Source organism: Typopeltis vanoorti, chromosome 24 (genome assembly GCF_054136105.1).
Source record: "Typopeltis vanoorti isolate ZY-2024b chromosome 24, IOZ_Tvanoo_1.0, whole genome shotgun sequence".
Lineage (NCBI taxonomy): Eukaryota > Metazoa > Arthropoda > Arachnida > Uropygi > Thelyphonidae > Typopeltis > Typopeltis vanoorti.
The window spans coordinates 79,029,292-79,051,540 of NC_143572.1; the positions used below are offsets into that span (position 1 = coordinate 79,029,292).

At 35.7% G+C, this 22,249-nt stretch overlaps 1 long non-coding RNA gene across 1 annotated transcript; it reads left to right on the forward strand.

The window, feature by feature from the left end:
* The first annotated feature begins 2,407 nt into the window (after positions 1–2,407).
* Positions 2,408–21,112, forward strand: LOC150093430 (uncharacterized). The gene is made up of 3 exons (XR_016550436.1): positions 2,408–2,480; positions 6,848–7,052; positions 19,845–21,112. It is a non-coding gene; the product is annotated as an uncharacterized LOC150093430 (long non-coding RNA).
* Positions 21,113–22,249: the final 1,137 nt, after the last annotated feature.

Consider the following 22,249-nt stretch of genomic DNA (forward strand, 5'->3'; position numbering starts at 1 on the left):
CTCCTCCCAAGTCATGCCTTTATGGTCACTCTCACCAATTGGTGGCAACATGGTCATGTTTGTTATAGCGACTTTCTCAGTTGCAATCACTAGGTCAGGCACTCTTTGCCCCCTGGTATTTTCCACTACATGCTGACGCAGATAGTTGTCCCTTAATAACCGCATAAAATCCAATTCCTTCCTTCCATGTGCCCTCTCCTCTTTCCAGTCAATGTTACGATAATTGAAATCACCCATAATAATTACCCTCCTTCCATTCATTTCTTCTATTTGCCTATGCATACTATCCCCTCCATCTATTCCATCACCTAGTCTATAGCAGCACCCAATTGTATATTTTGTTCTGCTAGATTCTATCTCACACCAAACAGCCTCAAATGTGCTCTTTTCTCTATCCTGCAGTTCAACTTCTATACGCCTTGGCTGCAACTCATCAGCTATCATCAATAACACTCCTCCCCCTTTTTATTCACCCTGTCACTCCTGAACACGCTATACTCATCGCATTCAATCCCACTAGCTTTATCATCTTCTGTCAGCCATGTTTGATTAATACCAACAACCTGTGGTCTGGAAGTGCCAACCAAGGCCAAAAACTCTTCCTTCTTGTTCCTAATACTCCTGGCATTAGTGCACATGAATTGCAGGAGCCATTAGTCCCACCCCTACTTTGATGCCTTATACTAACTGTCGCATTCTGATCTGTTGTCCCTCGTACCCGCTCGGGCATATTACACTCATTCACACACTCAACTACCTCCCTAAAGTCTGCATATCTACTCCCCCCCTTTAATAAATCTAGTTTCCCTGAGTCTGTACATCCACTTCCACATCATTCATCAACACTCTTTCAAGTCTCCGTACACCAACTCAATTCAAATGTAAGCCATCCATCTTATATAAATCCTTTCGCCCATCGAACTCACTCCACAAATTCCACACCACTCTCCATGCATAACCCACGCATAAAGTCATTGGCAATTGTCGCCCTCCTTCTAAACACTTCACTTGTCATACCGCAGTAAAATACTCACCAACCTAACTCACTCACTCTTCTCTTTTGCTACCTCAAGTAATTCCCTCACATCCTCTATCATTTCCATTTTGTCTTCTTAATCATTTATTCCTGCCACGATTATCATCTCTTTCACCCTCTGTTTTTGCACTCGAATGGATTCGCTGACGTCCTTTATGTTCGCACCCTGCTGGTACGATTTCGTCAAACTCTCAACTGTCACACCTCTTAATAGCGAATCCCCATACAGCACTCGTTCCTTCATTTTATTCACGTTTACGATCATTCTATTATTTGTCGTCATAGACGTTCGCCGTTTATTAGTCGGTACGTTCAGCACACATTTTTCCATATGCTCCAGTTGCCTTTTTGCTCTGTGTATCGCTCCATTCAAACGTGCGATTCCACTACTCGCATTTCTCTCACCATTTTCATTATCAATCAAATCAACCATTCGTTCTGTATTTCTACCCTCATTTACACTTTCAACGAAGCTCTCACACCTATCTGGCACTACCATGCAATTCTCTATCACGCTGCCATTTTCTACATTCTGACTATCGTTAACGATATCATTCTCGCCACCCGAAACACGCTTGAGATCCTCATTCTCCTTACACTTTCTGCACATATTAATTCTACTATCACCCTCTAACCAGACTCCCACCGCTCTTCGCAAAGCATATATCTCACAGACAGCACATTGCATAAATTCGTTTACATCAAAACTCTTAAACAACATGGCCACCTGGCCACCATTTTTTTTTTATCGGTGCCATATGTACGATATCTTATCTTAAAAATAATAATTAAAATAACACAGAAAACACACAAAAATTGCACAGATACACCAAGAAACAAAAGCAAACAATACTATGTAAAATTGCGCATTATAACACAAAATACTACTAATCTTTTCAGGAGCTCTCAAAAAGCCGACCACCATATCAGTGCGACACCTGAAGAAGAAATTATGTAAGAGTTATTTATGTAAAGAATTTGCATAAATAACTCACTATTGGGTGATTTCGGTTCCGTGAGTTTTCACGAATTTTGATCGTCAGTTTCGCTATGGCTCGCTTAAAGTAGGAAACTCTTTGTTGTTCTGCCGCCTACCCGCTAGTAAATGACTTAGTTTCAGACCTTCCCGAGACACTGAAAATGAAAGTGCAATTATTTTCTTCACCAGTTTCTTCAAGATCTTCCACTTCAAATATCAAACTTCGAAAACTGAGGAATTAATCACTTCATCATTATTCATAAAATATATATATTTTATATTACAATACTGTTATGCCTCCGATTGAATTTAACTCCGACAGGTGTCGCGCATAGCACTGTAACACACAGGTCATCATGTTTGCTGTAATATAATGCAATGAACGCCAGATTGCGAACTATCGCAACGTAGCTGCGAGATAGGGTCCTGATTTAAATATTTTTAAGGTGTTTAATTGCAAAATTAGTAAGTAAATTTTAGTTTCATTTACCTTATCAACTACCCTACATAGTGATATAACTGATAATTGCTGATATAGTGATATAACAGTTATAAGTGATATTACTGATAAATATCTCGAGGACTACCAACAGTTGCCATAATCTTTTGTTCTACGTACATGGCGCGTACTAATCTTAGGAAAGCGATACCCTTCAAAGTCTGCGAGGAAATAGCCGTTGATAACATGACTATTATAAGGTGGGTAATCTCTAATTGTAAAAAAACTATCATTTTTACTGCGCAGCACTGAGTGAAAGTCAGGTGAAAAAAAATATCAAAAGACAGAAAGCTGACCTGTCGATGTATTATATGAAAATTTACAGAGCAACCAAGCGCATCGGTCAAGTCGTTGTCGGAAAACGGGAGGCATTCCACTGCTAAACAGCGGTCGCAGGCATGTCACTCAGCCCTGACACCAGTGCGCTACGGATTCGTATTAACTTAAAATTTGCATGTCGGGTTGTCTTTTAACTCTCAGTTATGCAACCAAAGAAAGTTAGGACTCAGCAGTACGTTTTGAATTATTCCATTTCAAAAATCTTTCCCTTCAAACGATCATTTCGTTAGCATGGGCATTTACTGAAAATCACAGCGGACGCATAACTGTGCGAGTGGTTATGCGTGACCTCGTCTCCGTTCGCAACCGGGTGTGACGATACTGGAGGGGGGAATGAATGGAAGTTTCGTATTCAAGGACTAGGTAACGCACAGTTCTGCCAGAGGAGGAGGATAATGGTGCCGTTCAAAGCTGTTTTCCCATTGATTGATAAATTTTACTACCTCTTTCTTTATTATTTCAGTTGTTTGATTATGATTATAAGTTGGGGAAGACAATAATTAATCAAGCTGAAGTAGAGTGCTTGTAGGAGGATTTAAATAAGCTGACAATATATGAAAAAGATAAAGGATTTCAGTTCAGTGCGGATAAGTGCCAAGTTATGTACACTGGGGTATCTTTTTATGCGGATTTGAAGTTATGTGGTGCACCCCCCACAGATACGAGACCTTTCGACATTTCTGCGCATATCAACAGAAGGAGAATCCATTCTGTTGATATGCGCAGAATAATAAGGTAATCCAGGTTTTCCCAAACTTTTCCTACAGCGAAACACCTCACAAATCCTGAAATTTTCATGGAAAACCTTGGTTATTTTGTAATGTATTCATTAATAATTAATTGTTAATTTAGCTGATTTTTTTATTATTATTACTTAATAATTAATTAAATTTGACCCAATGGAGAAAAAAAAGCACCAAAGAAAAGAAATTTCTTTGGAAATGAAAATCGCAATTTTAGATCGCTTAGCAAAAGGAGAGGGATCTACGGTGATTGGTAAACATTTTAATTTAGGCGAATCTACTTTAAGAGCAATTAAAAAGAATGAAGTCGCAATAAGAAAATCTGTCATTTCTGGCACAAAACTAAGTGCCAAATTATCATCGTACTCAAGACATGCTTTATTAGAAAACTTGGAACGAGCGCTTGTAATTTGGATTGAAGAATTAACTCAAAGAAGGACAGATGAGGCAATTGGAGCCGTCTGCTTCCACTTCCCAGGCTGATAAAGAATTTTGGGCTAGCAAAGGATGGTAAATCGGGTTTTTAAAAAGGGATGCGCTTCATAACGTGAAGGCTACAGGCGAGGTTACAGAGGAAGAAGCAGCCAAAAATTTTCAAGAGAAGTTAGCCAGAATTATTGAAGATTTTGGATATTGTCCCGATCAATTGTGTAACGCTGACGAAACAGGATTGTTTTTGAAGAAACTACTTAGTCGAACTTGCATCGCAAAGTCTGAGAAAAAAGCAAGTGGGTTTAAAGCAAGCAAATATTGGGTAACATTGTTACTTTGTAGCAATGCATCTGGAGATCGAATGTTGAAACCCCCTCCTATTAAATCGATGTATAAGAACACGTGCTCTGAAAGGCAAAGATCTAAAATAGCTGCCAGTACATTGGATGGCTAATACAAAGGTCTGGGTAACAACTGTTATATTTACTGAATGGTTCAATAATTGCTGTGTACCAGAAGTGGAACATATATGAAGCAAAAAGCTCTTGATTTTAAAGTTTTATTAATTGTTGACAATGCACCAAGTCATCTTAATTTAGAACATCCAAATGTGCAGGTAGTGTTTTTTTCCACCCAATACAACAGGCATTATTCAGCCAATAGATCAAGGCATAATTAATACTTTAATAAAATATTACGTTAAGCATGCTTTTAAATTTCTATTGAATAAACTAGAAAATGAATCATTAACAGTAACTGACGTTTGGAAAAAATTTTCTATTTGGGACTGCTTAAATCATGTTGCATCTGCTATCGCTGAAATAAGACCACAAGTTTTAAATGCTTGCTGGAAAGCGCCTTAGTCTGGATGTATTGCAAACAGTGGAACCATGCAAACATCTACATTATCAGATGAAATCATTACATTGGCACATGAAATTGGTGGAGAAGGTTTTGATACATTTAGCCAGAATGATGTAGACGAATTGCTTGCGAATAATGCCTTAAGTGACAATGATATTATTGGATATCGATTAACTTTAGATATCATCGAAGATCCAGAAAATTATAGTGAAGCGTAAGAAAAACCTGTCCCACCCCCCCACACACACACGCACTGCAAATATAATTTGAGGTTTTGAACTGTGCAATAAATTGGAAAATCATTTTCTTGTTACTGAACAAATTCTGAAGAAGCCTTTAAATTCCAACGTGAGCTGAAGAACTATATGTCTAGATATCGCGAGCTGTATAAAACAGTAAAATCATTATCACAAAGTTTAATCACTGATTATATTTTCAGAAGAAAAAAATCTGCACAGAATGAGGGTGAAGTTAATTCTGTTTATGAAGAACCATTGCCTTTACCATACAGATCTGATGTGCTCACTATCTCTTCTGCTGTTGGAAGTGATTTTGCAGCAGTTTGCAAATGTTGCTGAATATTGTCTAATAGCAACGATAATTCTGATGAAAAAATTTTTAAAAAAATGTTACTTTTCAATGAAATGAAATGAATAAAGCTTTAAAGCAAACTTAGGCATTCTTATTTTCTTGAATTTTCATAAACTTTTTTTATGCGATTTTCGTTTATTTTAATTCATTGGTTCGGTTTTAGAAAATTATGGAACATATCCCTGATTTTTCAACGTAAGTTTAGGCTTTTTAGGTGAGATTTTTTTTTTTATGTGAACGTATTGCGGTTTTCTGTGGAACGTATGTAACGCATAAAAATAGACCTGACTGTAATTTGGGCATAAAAGATTACAAGCTCTCTACCACATTGATGAAAGTGTACGCCAAAAGATTGATGAAACCAGGGACTTTTGAGGTGGTAGTGGGTAGAGAGTTGAAGTTCCGAGGGCATATTAATAAGTGTCCAAGCTAGCTCATAGCATTACTTAGTTATTGAAGAACACAATAATATGCAGAGATAAAGATGCTACTGTAGTCAGGTATGGTAGCCTGAATTACTTGGAGATGAGCAAGGGAAAGAAAAGATTCAGAGCAAAGTGAGCAGTTTGGTGAGTGGTGTAAGAAATGCTCCCTACATTGATAGATTGAGAGTGTATGGAGTACAGAGGTTAGTTCGATATGCAGAGAAGAGGGGGATATGATAGAAACGTGTCTCCTTGGCATATATTGTCTTTATCAATCCTATAAAAGTTTTTTATAAGACTTTTTTTTATAAGAGGGAAGTATTTCACCAGTAGAATCGTGGTGGAAGAACAAGATGTCATCCCTAGAAATTAAGTAAGAGTGTGATTAACTAATTAACAACAATGTGAGGGCAGTACTCCTCTCTTGGAGAGTGCATTTTCTGACTTCATTTTGAGTGTTTCATCTCTGAATGAATTCAAAAAGAAGTATGATAGATGATGTGTGGATAGTTCGGGTTTCTCATGGTAAGTTTTCTTACTTCATGGAGATGCCTATAATAATTATATATATATATATATATATTTTTTTTTTTTTTTTATTGATCTTAAAAATATTTACATGTATACAATAATCATCTCAAGCGACATTCCAACATGCTATTTTACAAGGATCCACATTAGATTACTATAAAAAAAAATTCAATTTTTAGTACAAAAATTATGAGGATATATTATGCATTTAATATATAAAATATATTGATTTTTTTTTTACAATGATATTCATACAAATTTTCCTTTTTTTGTACAATATATTAATAATAGTTACTGTAGTTTGTAATTTATAGTTAGATATTATTACATTTTTACAGTATTATTGTAATAAATACTGCAACTTTTAATATTTTGCAAAAACTGCAATTTGCCTTTCGTTATGGGTAGTACAGGGCTGGTGGAAACACTAGAGAAGCCGAGCTTTTGCCCGAGGTATCTGTTTAAAGGGGACGCTACTGAATTTCTTTTTATACCTGCAGCTTGCATTCGCCAGTTAGGACATGAGATGTGCACGTGTATCCTGCTCAGTTTGTAAATCATCTAATTGTTGACTGCTAAACACACCACGAATGTGTAGTTCTTTCTTTCAGAGGTAAGAAATTTAATCTATGACTTCACAAATTAAAGAAGAATATATGCATTTCTTTAAGTTTTTATTTTTTCTTTATATTTATTTTTTATGTTGTATACCAAATTTTTGGTTTAATGATTTTTTTATTTTATAATGTTACTCCTGGAAATGAATTATAAATAACTACTCTATCTTATTTTCTAATGGTTTGAATGTTTTCAGAAACAGTGTTCAATATCCATTACTTCATTTTACCGTTTGTTAAAAGAAGTTAGTCAGTAATATTGTACCCACTGAAGCAGATATTTCTAATTCCTGACTTTTTTTTTTCTTTTTTGCACTACAATCATTTGTTCAGCTGTTTGTTGACATTATTCTAAGTTTTAGAAATTATATTCTATATTTTCACCATTTAAAAACCGTTTTACATCTGTGCAACAAAAAAAGAAAATTCAGTAGGGTTAGTTTTTTTCCCTTAAATTTCCAAATATTACGACTTTTACCGCTGCTGGAAATAACTTTTGTCTTAACAATCTTCTCCTCAGCTGCAGGTAAAGGCTAAAAGCTACTGTGAAAGAAGGACGACTTCTTTAGCAGTGACACTAAAGAGTCTCAAACAGTGTTGCATAATACATCAGCAATCTTGTTTTGTTTTCAGTTATATTCTAAATAGAAATTTTGAGATTTCTTTTACTGTCTGATACAATACTTTTTTAAAATCTTCTTCTACTGCAGCTTTTCCCACTTAAGTAGGGTCGCTGTTTGTGATGAGTCTCCTCCACTATCTTGTTTTGGGCTGCAGCCACATCTGAGTTCTTCATCCTCAAGTCCTCCACCATTTCCCTGCATCTCTTCTTAGACCTTCCTCCTCCCCTGCACATCCATCTGCATGACCTTTCTTCCCACATACACCCTCCCTCCTCATCACATAACCAAACCATCTCAACCTTGTCTCCAGTATCTTTGCTCTTATGTTCGTAACTTTCAACATTCCCCTTAGATAGTCATTTCTCAGATGATCCTTTCTTATTGCTCACCCTTGATGCAAGCCAACTGTCACTGGAAAACTTTGTCTCTCCCAGGAAGGTTCGAACTCTTGTCTTCACGTTTCTGTACATCTCCTGCACCAACCTGACATATTTCTCTGGTATCTTCTCCCTCAGACACCCCCAGACTTCCTGCCTTGGCACTCTATCATACGCTTTCTCGAGATCAATATATACCAGATATAGGTCCCCTTGCTTCTATTGAAACTTTTCCATCATCTCTTGTAATCCAAAGATAACATCTGTCGTCTAATCGACCAGGCACGAAGCCAAATTGCTCCTTCGCAATCTGCACCTTTTTCCTCAGTCTTCCATTAAAAACCCTTTCTAGGATTTTCATTGTGTGGGACATCAACTTTGTTCCGCTGTAATTCTTAGTCTTGTGCATCCCCTATACTCTTGTAGATGAGGACAAAAGTACTTTCCCTCCATCCCTCAGGTATATTTTCCTGTTGGCAAACTTTCATAAACATGTCCCACATCAGGTCAATTCTCTCTTCCCCCAACGCCTTTATGGCTTCCTTCACTTTCACTCTACTAATGTTCTGCACCATTTCCTCATAAGGCTCCCCATCTTCTGTGCGAGTCCTTGCATTTTCTTCATTCAAAAATCCTTCAAAGTATATTCTCAGTCTGTTTCTTATATCTACATCCGTCCTTAATACTCTTCCTCCAGAGTCTTTGATCTGCCTCACATGTACGATGTCCTTTGATTCCTTATTTCTACATTTTGCCAGTCGATAAATTTCTCTGTCCTTCCATTGTTTCTAATTGATCATAAAGGTCTTGATATGCCATGGCCTTCACTTGTGCAACAACTCTCTTGGCTTCTCGCTTTTCCTCTCTGTAATCATCTGTCCTCTTCTGCTCTTGACTCGTCCCACTTTTGCTTTGTTTTCCTCTTAGCCGTCCTCTCTTCTTGCCTTCAAGAAGAAGACGGCTTAATTTCTTCATTGGTAATAATCACAATATCAGTTTTGTTATCGGAAACTTATAACTTATTTGATGCAGTTGTTTAAAAAGAGAGAAATTTTTGAATTAAAAAAACAAAACAGTGCATGTGTTGCAGAAGCTTGCAGATTTCCTTTTTGGTGTGGGGGATGAGAGGACCTGGCCTATTCCATGCTTGTGTTAAACAATTATATTAAAATATTCTGGAGAAAAAAAAAAAAACAATCCTATGAAGCAAAATTTATTGCAATAAATCAGGATTGAACATTACTTTTTATTTTACCTTGCACTACTACGATGCATGGAAATATGCATGCCACGCTGTTAACCTTTCATGGATGGAAGCAACATAAATAAATAAATATACTTGGTGATCCAAAAGTCACAGAAAAAGTAAAAATTCAATAATTCGAAAAGTATAGAGTGTGGCACACCTATCATTTGATGCGGGGTATTAGAAGTGGAAAGGGACTGATGTCTTGTTCCTCACTGATAGCTCTGATGAAAAGGTTTGAGGACATTGGCATTTTGGAAGCACATGCAAGAAGCGGGAGACCCAAAAAAACTTGCAGTTGTGCACAAGGTCGATCACAAGACTGACACACAATCGGCAGCTTCCGCACATGGGGAATGCAGTGCACGTGAAATTTCAAGACGAACTAGCATTTTGTACGGGACTGTGTGGCGATCACTCAGGATCATCCTCAAGAGGTATCCTTACAAAATCCAATGTGTACAGGAACTGAAACCAACAGGTTTCGAGAGACGTCATGAATTTGCAAATTAAGGGGCTTTTCTACAGATGGAAAACAACGCCGACTGGCTGTTAAATGTCCTGTGGGCTGACGTACACTTTTCGCTTAATGGAAGTGTAAATGTGCACAACTGCCACATCTGGGCGAGAGAGAACCCACACGCAATTGTGGAAACTACTTTGCATCAGCCAAATGTGACAGCATGGTGTGAGTTCACTGCGTCATTAATTATAGGCCCCTTTTTCCTTGAGGAAGTCCACAATGGTACATTTCAAACTGTTTCTGTCACGGGTGAGTGTTATGCAGTGTTTTTAAGAGAAAGCATGATGCCCTCCTTGCAAGAGAGGCAAGCGCTCCATAGTGTAACATTCATGCAGGATGGAGCACCTCCACACATCACAGGTCCTGTCCAGCACCTACTGCGATCGACAGTTGATGACCATGTCCTCAGTCGCTCTTTCCTGCACGAATGACCACCAAGATCTCCAGACCTTACACCTTGTGACTTTTGGTTATGGGGCTACTTGAAGTCGCAGGTGTACAGAGGTCGGCCAACGTCATTGGCCATATTGAAAGAAGCTATTTGCCATCATGTGAAAGGAATTACAGCTGAAACCCTCTTCGATGCTTTGCAGGGTGTCGTCCCATGTCTGATTTCCATTCTCATGAATGATGGCCATCACATTGAACATTTGTAATCCTAGCTGCATTGTAAAATGTGCTGCGTCACTGCACAAACTACTGACATAATCGGTGTCAAATGTAACTATTCTGGTAATAAAATTTTTCGTTATTAAAAAAAATCATGTGTCTTTCTCTGCATTTCTGTGAAAACTGCATGGTTCTACTGTCTATACTTTTCGAATTATTGAATTTTTACTTTTTCTGTTACTTTTGAATCACCTGGTACATACAGTCGGGTCTCTTGTTATGTGGTACATACATTCCACAGAAACCCGCATATAAAAAAATCGTATAAAAGAGGCCTAACTTACGTTGAAAAATTAGGGATATGTTCCATAATTTTCTAAAACCTCATAATACTGAAGCAATGAAATGAAAATAAACCTAAAATCGCATAAAAAACGTTTATGAAAATTCAGGAAAATAAGAATGCCTAAGTTTGTTTTAAAGATTTATTCATTTAATTTTATTGAAAAGACATTTTTTTTTCTTTTTTTTTTTTACATTTTGTCATCGGAATTATCATCGCTATTAGGCAATATTCGGCAATGTTTGTGAACTGGTGCAAAATCGCTTCTATCACCAGAAGAGATAGTGAGAGCATCAGATCTGTATGGTAAAGACAAATGGTTCTTCATGAACAGAATTAGCGTCACTCTCATTCTGTGCTGATTTTTTTTCCTGACAATGTCAGAAGAAAAAAATCAGTTAAATATCAGTTATTAAACTTTGATTTCACTGATGATGATTTCATTAAATTTTTATACAGCTCGAGATATCCAGACATACATTTCTTCAGCTCATGTTGGAATTTAAATGCTCGTTCAGAATTTGTTCATTAATAAGAAAATGATTTTCCAATTTACTGCAGAGTTCAAGACCGTGAATTATATTTTCAGTGAAAGGGGAGGGGCAGGTTTTTCTTACGTTTCACTATCATTTTCTGGATCTTCGACGATATCTAAAGTTAATCGATATCCAATAATATCATCATCACTTAAGGCATTATTCACAAGCAATTCGTCTACATCATTCTGGCTAAACGTATCAAAACCTTCTCCACCAATTTCATGTGCTAATGTAATGATTTCATCTGATAATGTAGATGTTTGCAAGGTTGCACTGTTTGCAATACATCCAGACCAAGGCGCTTTCCAGCAAGCATTTAAAATTTGTGGTCTTACTTCAGCGATAGCAGATGCAACATGATTTAAGCAGTCCCAAATAGAAAATTTTTTCCAAACGTCAGTTACTGTTAATGATTCATTTTCTAGTTTATTCAATATAAATTTAAAAGTGTGCTTAACGTAATATTTTTTAAAAGTAGCAATTATGCCTTCACCTAATGGCTGCATAATGCTTGTTGTATTGGGTGGAAAAAAACACTACCTGCACATTTGGATGTTCTAAATTCAGATGACTTGGTGCATTGTCAACAATTAATAAAACTTTAAAATCAAGAGCTTTTTGCTTCATATATGTTCCACTTCTGGCACAAAGCAATTATTGAACCATTCAGTAAATACAGCAGTTGTTACCCTGACCTTTGTATTAGCCATCCAGTGTACTGGCAGCTATTAGATCTTTGCCTTTTAGAGCAAGTGTTCTTAGAGATCGATTTAATATGAGGGGTTTCAACATTCGATCTGCTGATGCATTGCTACAAAGCAACAACGTTACTTGATTTTTGCTTTCTTTAAACCAACTTGCTTTTTTCTCAGACTTTGTGATGTAAGTTCGACTAAATATTTTCTTCCAAAAGAAACCTGCTTCGTCAGCGTTACACACTTGATTGGAACAATATCCACCATCTGCAATATTTTTGGCTGCTTGTTATCTGCTGCTGCAACTTCTCATGTTATCTTTACATTATGAAGTGCATTCCTTTTTAAAAACTCAGTTAACCATCCATTATTAATTGATCAATTATTAATTAATAAAAAAATCAGCTAAATTAACAATTAATTATTAATTAATACATTATAAAATAACCAAGGTGTTCCATGAAAATTTCAGGATTTGTGAAGTGTTCCGTCGTAGAAAAAGTCTGGGAAATGCTGGATTACCCTATTATCGGAATGGATTCTCCTTCTGTTGACATGTGCAGAAGTGTCGAAAGGTCTCGTATCTTCAAGTTATGCATTGCATAACTTCAAATCCGCATACAAAAGATACGCATAAAAAGAGACCCGAGTGTGTGTAACGAAATTATTTGAGACATGTCCTATACAGAAATGATTAAAATTTTACGTTGGTTTGGAAGTATTATAACCACTGCCTCTACTGCTGCAACCATTCATAGTAATTTGATTATAAATGCATTATCTACTTTTTTCTAATTTTGCATTTCACAGAATGTACACTTTACATTTGAAATCATTAAAGATTTTTATAATATTATCTATAAAGGAAGGCCGTCAAAGCGCGTTCTTCAATCTGTAAAGTATTCTACGATATTTCATTTTGAATAAAAATAACAATCTGGAACGTCAACAGCCCACTTTTTTTCCTTCAAAATATTTCGAATAATTATCTTGAATTATGTTCCTCGAGAAGAAATAAAATGTATTGTCGTGAAGTGAGTAGACAAAATTGGAAGAAATACCGGTAATTAAAAATGACATTGATTCTCCAAGGTGATGCAGTATTTAAGTGAAGAAAGTATGCAAGATTTTTGTTCTGGCTTTAAAAATTGTACAATAAAAGGAGAAAACAAAAATAAAAATTTCTATATTCATAGTCTATCCAATATTACAAAGCCCAGTTACCCAGCATGGACCAAAGAACTGCGTTTCTTGTTGTAGGCAACTGAGATTATTATTATTGTTCCGGGCAACTCCAGTGCAGATGCACAATGATAGGCAGATAATCTGGTTTGGTGTTCTCTTCAGTATGGATTATCGCACCTTCTAATAAACATTAAAGCCAAATTTATCCATGTTATTTCAAAAGATGGCATGCATCATGTCTAGATTTTGTTTTGCATATAGAGACATCCTGGCAAGGTGCAGGTGGGAGGTTAATGTATATTGTTCAAAGTACACAATTTTACACAAAATATAGTTCTGGATTTTATAACCGTGAAATTTCAAGTACATTAAAAAGAAAAAAAAAATGTAATGGTCGCACAACTTAAGATTACATCGGGGCACCGGCAGTGACTACATTAGAAGATTCTAATAGCCGAGTAGGGTTTTCCAGACCTTTTTTGAAGGTGTTCTCCAGATAGTCGACCTTCATCACAGGCAAGTAGGATTTTTTTCCTTCCAGGAAGTTCTGGAAGAAAAACTGACCGTACAACTTGCACTATTTCAGATAACACTACAAGGATTTACAATGACCTCTGAACTTCAACTCCCTCTCCACCAACATCTCCAAGTCTCTAGCCATATCAATCTCTTTTGGTACAGTTCCGTCAGTATGATATATTGCTTGTAATTTTTTAATTCCAAAATGCATAAATTTACACTTTTCCACATTGAATTGACACACATTATCCTTTGCCCATATTGCTAGCTTATATAACTCATCCTCTCAAGCTGTCTACATAAGCTTGGTTAATTATTGTGCTACCCAGGTTTGCGTCATCAGCAAGGAACTGAATATCTTTTTTCAAGTAATTTCCTATGTCATTTATGTACAGATTAAACAATAATGGTCCAAACACAGAGCCTTGAGACACACCACTGGTCATCTGTTTCATCCTGGACCCTGCTTCTCCATACACTACTCTTTTGTTATCTGTCCATGAGCCATTCCATTATCCACATCACCAGATTAATACTTATCACCATTTGTTCTAATTTGCATAACAGTATTCCATGGTGTATCCTGTCAAATCCTTTAGCAAAATCTAGCAGTATCACGATATAGAAATAAGGTGACTGCCAAATATTATTCATCTCCCTATGTGATGTTATTGCTTTGGGTATTTTCTCTGTTCATCCACTTCACACCGTCTCCTGTGTTGTAGAGCTCTTGCCATCTCAACCAAATATTTGCCACTATCTTTTGATCTCTACTATTCAAGTTTTTTTTTTTTTTATTCATAATACTCTTTCAAGTTGATTTTCAAGTATTTTATAGCATTGTATCTGAAGGATGGACACAGTTCCTCTTATCTTAGATGTTTACTGGAATCAGTCTGAAAGTTGGTATATCGTCCACCCTCTCATTATCCAGTGTGGTTAACAAATTTATGACCCTTTCCACAGCATTACCTCCATTACTAACTGCATGAAACCGTTACATCTCAAAATCTTGAGAAAATGCTGTGCATTCATTCTATCCTGCTATTTATTCCTTTAAATTCATGATTCCACGCTTTTAAAGTATTCAGACTTTTTTTTTTTTTCTTGCTCCCATTACACGAAAGGTTTTGCAAACTTTCAGTAGTTTAGTACCTCACGTTGTCTAATTATCTTTTCGCATTGTTTATTAATATTATAATTCTGTGTTTTGATTGATTTTTATAGTCCTGAAACAGTGGTCTAGATAGTGGAGATGGAAATTTTTGAAGCTACATCACACCCCTTGCTAGCTCTGCCGAGGTCTTGTATCGGCAAATGAAATTCATCTCCCAAATGTTTGTGTCAAACCCATGTAGTCTGCAAGATTCGAACTCATTTCTCTTTCCCCATAGGACTTGTACTAATCTAATAAAAGGTTCCTGCATAATACAACATATGAAAATATGATAGTAAAGATCTGAATTCCAAACCGTGAGAAAAGATTGAGAATTCGCTAATCACTACCATCTGAAATGGTCAAACGGAATATCATCTCCTTTTAAGATGGCTCATAGATTGGAGACACGTATTTCAGAGCAACTTGAAGAATTTTCTTTCATTCACCAACATCTTAAGTGTTGAAAGATGTAGGAGTTCAAGTACCGCCATTGAATTCTCTGAATAATACAGCAGGTGACGGCTGGGAAGTTTCGAATAGTGTTGTATATGCTAATAAATGCTAATTCAAGTATGCCATCCTAATTAAAATGGATGCCATATGGACATGATTAGCTGTATTGCATTCATTTGGATATTCCTACTACAGATTTCTTTTTATCAACAACTGTAACACCAGCAGTTTGAAAAAACGACTGAGAGAAGTGAAATGTTTTTAAATTCATTATGAACAAGAACTTTTTATAAAGGAAATATATGCATAAACAATTTCTCAACATTGCTTCGATTTTGTTCCATTATTTTTAACGAATTTTCCTCCTCAGTATCACAATGGATGGCGAAATTTATGAAGACTTTCTGTGCTGCCATCTGCTGTTTATTTCATGGAGTGACTAGCGCGGGCTGATTTGATCTTATAGAGAGTAACGCTGGAAGTGCAACTATTTTCCCCATTAGTGTCTTCCAGACCATCCACTTAAAATGACAAGAATTAACTAGATCGAGGATATTTAATCATTTCATTCATTTACTTGTTCAGTACTTCTTGATTCTTTTGTTAAATGAATAGTTTAAGGAAAAGTAGAATATGCAAGAATAAGCAGAACTAAAGAGAAAAACAAAGTAGCACATGTGTTGGCATTGAATGAATCCTCAGCATATTTGAAAGCAGAGAAATGCTTTTATTTCATTTACACGACAGGAATGGAGCATCATAACAGAAGAATGGGTGAATTTATTACTTTCTAATATATCACGAGGAAATAACCATTTGGATAATGTATTTTTCAGGAGCACTGGGATTTAAAAATGGCATAGGAATGCTCAGCTCCTGCAAGTATCTAATCTATATCATACTCAGATAACATGAACGTGTTCGTCAATACCAGACTGGAACAACATATATCACAGCAGTGTAAGGGAAAACTGCTGAAGTGGTATTCTATTTGTAGCATCAATGCAATAATTCTGGTATCCTGAATACAGCCCATGTACAGATATTGATTCGGAAAGATTAAGTTTTTACTTATGTTTCTCGTTATTTATTATTTTGATTTAAATTCTCACGATATATTAGATTAAAATTTCCTAATTCACTACTATTGAAATTGTATAAAATACAACACTAAATAAATAATAGATAGAAAATCAAGTTTGAGAGACATTTATTAAACTTTGGATTTTCAGTTCTTTGATTAATACTTATAGTTGATAATAAGTACAGGCAAGAATGATTACCAACCTGGTTAGGAATGCAAAAGAAATTGAGGTATATCTTTCTCTTCCTAGTGGGTAAGATTTTGAGATTTTGCAACTGGTGGGATCTACCACTTGAGATTTTGCAACTGGTGGGATATCGGATCAGCGCATGTTTCCTTTGCCTGTGATGTGCAACTGACGTGTTAGATGTGGTGGAGTTTCAGGAGAGTGGAAGGAAGGAAGGCAAGGTATTGCCATTACTTAGAGACAAATCCATACCAGAAGCAGAAAATTAATCTTTTAGAGGACATTATGTCTGTGTATAGGTGATGGATTGGGTGTTTGGTAAAATGGATAGGATGATGGTTTTCAGAGAGAAATCAGAATAATGTATGGTGGTGTGTAGTCAAAGATTAAGTTGGTGACCACTGATGTGTCGCAAGGCTCACTTCTTCTGCATTCTAGAGAACAGTCCATTCCTGTTTAATTTCTCCATTAATGATACTGAAGGTAATTTAATGAGGGATATTAAGTTATTTTGTTGATAATGATAATTTCATGATGACAAGAGTAAATAAAACAGACATGGAAATCCTTCAGGATGACTTGAATATGCCGAATCGAGGACTATGAAGCAAGGTTAAAGAAGACTTTTAAAAAAAAAAGCGAAGTAGAATTGGATAAAGAAACATAGAGAAGTTAAATATAAACTGAAATGTGAAAACGTGCTGATAAGGAATACCGCATAATTGCTACTCACACCTCCAGTTCATTCCGAAACAAAGTTAAGAAGGCGGATATTTAAAAAAAATTAAAAAAGTGGAAATTATTTACTTGTAACAGAAAGGGAGATGGAATGAATATCTTGAAGACTTATGACATGGAGTAAACATGACCAGAAGTTTAAAGAGTTATCAATGAATTTCTGTCTGGAAAATCAATCTACAACAGATGAAATACCTGCTGAATTTGTAATAACTGTTGTGGCGTGTCTACAGGATATCTTCCCCGATTCCATTGTAAAAATTCGATGCAAGAATAAATTTTGTATAACGAACGCATAGAGTTTTTACAGTTAGTCTGAACCCAGAGCACCTGTAAATAGTCTTTTCTCTTAATATTTAGTATTGTATGTAGCATGTATACAGCCCAACGGGAATTAGCTATCTCTTTAAAACAAAAGATGCAAAATTGATGAAACGCCCTTCGAAAAGCTGTTTGAAATTTTGTTTACAACTTCAACCCTAAGTGACCTCAAAGTCAATGCAAAAAAGGGGTGGCAAGATTAAAACGAATGTTCTTCTGGCTCACTTAATCAGATTAGAACAGCAAGAGGGAGAAGAAAGGGCTTGTCTAAATTTCCAGAACCAGGAATCACATGATAATGTAAGGGGTTCGCGTCAGTGCACACAAGGAGTTGCATGGGGTTTAGAAAACTGAACCCCGGGTTTCGGAACGGATGGAATATAAGACGGGACTTCTAGAGATTAAGGGAGTTTTTTCACATAGAAACAGAAGACAGCCCATGTGAGTTAAAATAATGTTTTTTTTTAGACTGTATGACGTTATAAGGATAGGTTAATGAACTAAGAAATTCATGTGAGAGGGACATTAATAGCATGAGTATCTTTTAGAGACTTGTTCTGTCTGGTATTTGCTGATTGCATCTAAGAATAAGTATAGCTAATTCCTAGAAAATATTTTGGGTTATGATTTAATCTAACGCCTGTATATAATCATGTATGGTTCTTCTTGACTAACTTTACAAATTGTTATATTGATCGTAACATGTCCTTAACACTGATTATCCAAATATTGATGATATTTCTTTAAGCTAGACAGATAACATGATGTGTGCCTTGTATTAATTGAAGTAGAGATATATGCATGTTTGTTTTAGAGATTTTTGAGAATTACAGAGGATCATCCCCTGTCTTCTAGTGTAAAATATATGCCTGTTTGTTGACTGTTAAATCCTATGTTGCATTTAAGCGAAGTTTTTGCCTGATCTTATTTTAATTGCAATGCATTGATCCTAAATAAAATCAAACCTAAACGGGAAGCATTGGTATAAATAGTAAGTGAGTAAAAGGGCCAAGACTGCAAAGCAAATTGATAACTTGAGGACGATAAAGTAATTTTGTTGTGAAAGATTTAGTAACCTACTGGAAGTGCTATATTTCTTGCACCATATCACGGCATGGATAGCGCAGTCGAAAATCTAAATAAATATTTCCATTGCTCTCAGGAGAAAGGAATATAGATTTCGGAAGGTAGGATTGCGTGCAAAATAGAGAAGAAAAAGAATCAACCGACGAATACTGTATAAAGAGATATATGGTAAAGTTATATACGAGATACTATAGATACAGAATAAAATATATACAGTAATAAAAAATAGATAAAAGATGTCATATCATTACACCATCTTGATTGATTAGGGTCATCAAGTATTTGATTTATATCAAAGTTGTAGCTGTATTATTTGAAAATCAACAGGACTTAAAAGAGTTATTAAATAGAATGTAGGAGGTTTTGTCTGATCATTGACTAAAAATAAATGAAACAAAAACTAAAATAATGGTGACAGTGTCAAAAAAAAAAAAAAAAAAAAGTTGAAGATAAAATTGTAATTAGAGGGGAAAATGATCAAGTAAAATAAGTCATATCAAAGGAATTATCCAAGATGTGTGGTGAAAATACGAAGAAAACTTACTATGCCGAAAGAAGTATTAAAGAAAAAAAAAGATGAGTTAATTGTAAGATTAGTACTTTTATACTTTGTATAAACTAACGAATAATTCTTGTAAGAAATAAAACAGTCGAGAATTCAAGATCATCTCCTAACATACATGAGGAGACAATGAATGGATTATAAACATGCTAGAAGGGGAGAAACCAGAAAGAAAGAAAGAGGACAACCAAAATATTCATTCTTACAGGAAGATTTCACATTAATCGGATGATGTTGTAAAACTGTTAAAGAGAAAAGACAGAAATAACGTAAATTTAAAGGCCACGGGTTTGTTAGTGCAATCATCACTTTAAACAGCGATAGTATTCACTGTTCCATTGCAAGTTTTAGCGTTATTTTTGTTTCCATTATTCATTAAAAATATTAAATTTCTAGATTAAAATTCATATTAATTGCTATTAAATAATAGTTAATATTGAGAATATTAACTATTATTCTCAATAATAGTTAAGATGTTGAATGTTTTATTTACTAAATGAAGTTTTAATTTAGCATTAATTACTTCGTTTTTTTTACAGATTATGAATGTTGCCATGAGATATTTTGCCTACTGAAGCATTAAAACCTAAAGACAAGCAGCAATATATGAAAACTGTTAACCTGTGGGAAACATTTCGTGCTGGATTAGCGAGATAAAAATTGAGTAATTCCGAAGAGGTTGCACTTCTAGTGGCTTAAGGGAAAATCATCAAAATGACAATGGAATTGACGACCCAAATTCAAAAAGTATGACTAATTCCCTCCAGCAACAGTGAACAGGGCTAAATCACATTTCGTAGTGAAATATTTTAATTGAGATGAAAACAAAGTGTTTCGCATGTTAGTGATGCAAGACTCGGTTTGTATATTAGAGTAATCTAAACTGACATCAGAACATGCACAATAATTAGTGGGATAAAAAAAAAACCTTTATGTGCAAAGTATGCCTCAAAGCCTTTAAGTGATCAGATCATCTTAAAATGAACAAGACAATTCATAGCAGTCAAACAACAACAGACTCCAGTAGTAAACCGTCATCTGAAAAAATGAAGTAAAAACTTTCATTGCCATAACAGCCTAAAGAAGAACCAGAAACTGCATTTGGAAGAAGAAGAAAAACTGTTCTTCTGTAGGACATGCCAGAATATATTTGATTCCGCAAATGTTCGACAGCATCTGAAAACAATGTAACGAGAAGCTATTTCCTTGTGAAAATTGCAATAAGACCCTTTTTACTCGCTTACACACTAGAGGCACAAGGCTACAATTCACTGCAGTGAAAAACTTGACTTGTGAAATATGCGACGGGCGGTTTTCCAGTTTGTTATTTGAAGATACACAAACTTGTATACACAAACACATCGGAAATCAAGTGCAAAAAATGCAAGAAAACACCTTTTCAATTCCAAATTCTAGGTGTTTTAAATTCCAAATATGTCAAAAGACATTGTCTGTCTCTCTCAGACACCAAAACGCCACTTAATGTGCATTTGAAGAAAACTTTCACATGTGAAATATGTGACGAAGCCTTTTTCTCCCGAAAGAAAGCCTTTCTTCGCATCAGAGCAGTTCACGAGAAAAGAGAAGCCGTATGAGTGTGAAATTTGTAGGAAATCAGATGGCTATAGAAAATGCCTTAAGTTACATCTCGGATCTCACACAAATCTTTCACGTGTCAGGTGTGTGGCTCAATGTTTTCACGTCTACAGTCCCTTAAAAATCAACAGAAACTGCATCAACCGACTGAAGAAAACCATTTTTTGCGTAAAATATGTGGTAAGCAATTTTTTGAATCAGACTATCTTAAAAAAACACATGGAACGGCACACCACAGATAACTCCTTTGCATGTGAAATCTGTCCGAAGAAATTCTTCTATTCATATGAGCTGAAAAGACACGAAAGAGTTCACACCAGAGAGAAACCTTTTCCATGCGAAATTTGCAACAAGAGGTTTTCAGAGCGTTACAGTTTGAAAAGACATCTAAGACTGCATACTGGTGAGAATCCTTTCACTTGTGACATGTGCACCTGTATTTTTTCTACTCTACAATCCCTTAAAAGTCACCAAACATGCCATCATGTAACTGAAGAGAACCTTTTTTCCTGTAAAGTATGTGACAAGCACTTTTCTGAATCAGGATATCTTAAAAAACACATGCAAAGGCACACGACAGATTACTCTTTTTCATGCAAAATTTGCCACAAGAAATTCTTATACTTGTCTCAGCTGACAAGGCACGAAAGAGTTCACTCCGGAGATAAACCATTTAAATGTGAAATTTGCAAAAGAAGGTTTTCACAGAGGTTCAACCTGAATCGACATCTAAGAACACATACTACTGATGAGAGACCTTTCACTTGTGACGTGGGTAGTTCTATGTTTTCAACTCTAAGCTCCCTTACAAACCTCCAAAAACACCACAGTCTCAGAACAGTGCGAACAGAATTGATTTTAATGTCACGCAAAAATTGAACTCTTGCAGACAATGTTTAATGCTATGCATTGATGAACTATGCTGTATCGGAAACCTGCTGACACCCAGCAGGCATTTTCCAAAGTCACTTCAGAGGTTCCATTTTTTTCTTAAGTTTTGCTGCCACCTTCGAAATAAGATCCTCTTGAAGGAAAGTTTCACTGACCGACTACTGGCGGTTTTATTTTTTGAATTGTATCGGTCGGTTCAGTACCTGCAACAATGTCTAGCATAGAAGCAGCCTCGCTCACAGCGCAGCTTAATAAGGGCACTCGTTCAGCCATATTGTGGTAGGTGCCATCGCTATGATAATAATTTCTGTTAGCATAGAAAGTACGGAAGGCAGTTATTTAAAAGTGTTTTTATACACTGTTTTATTCTATGATATCCCTGTATTGCAAACATTCAATTAATATTATGTAATCGTTTTGTATTAATGTTTCAAATAAAATTCAAATTATCCTTGTC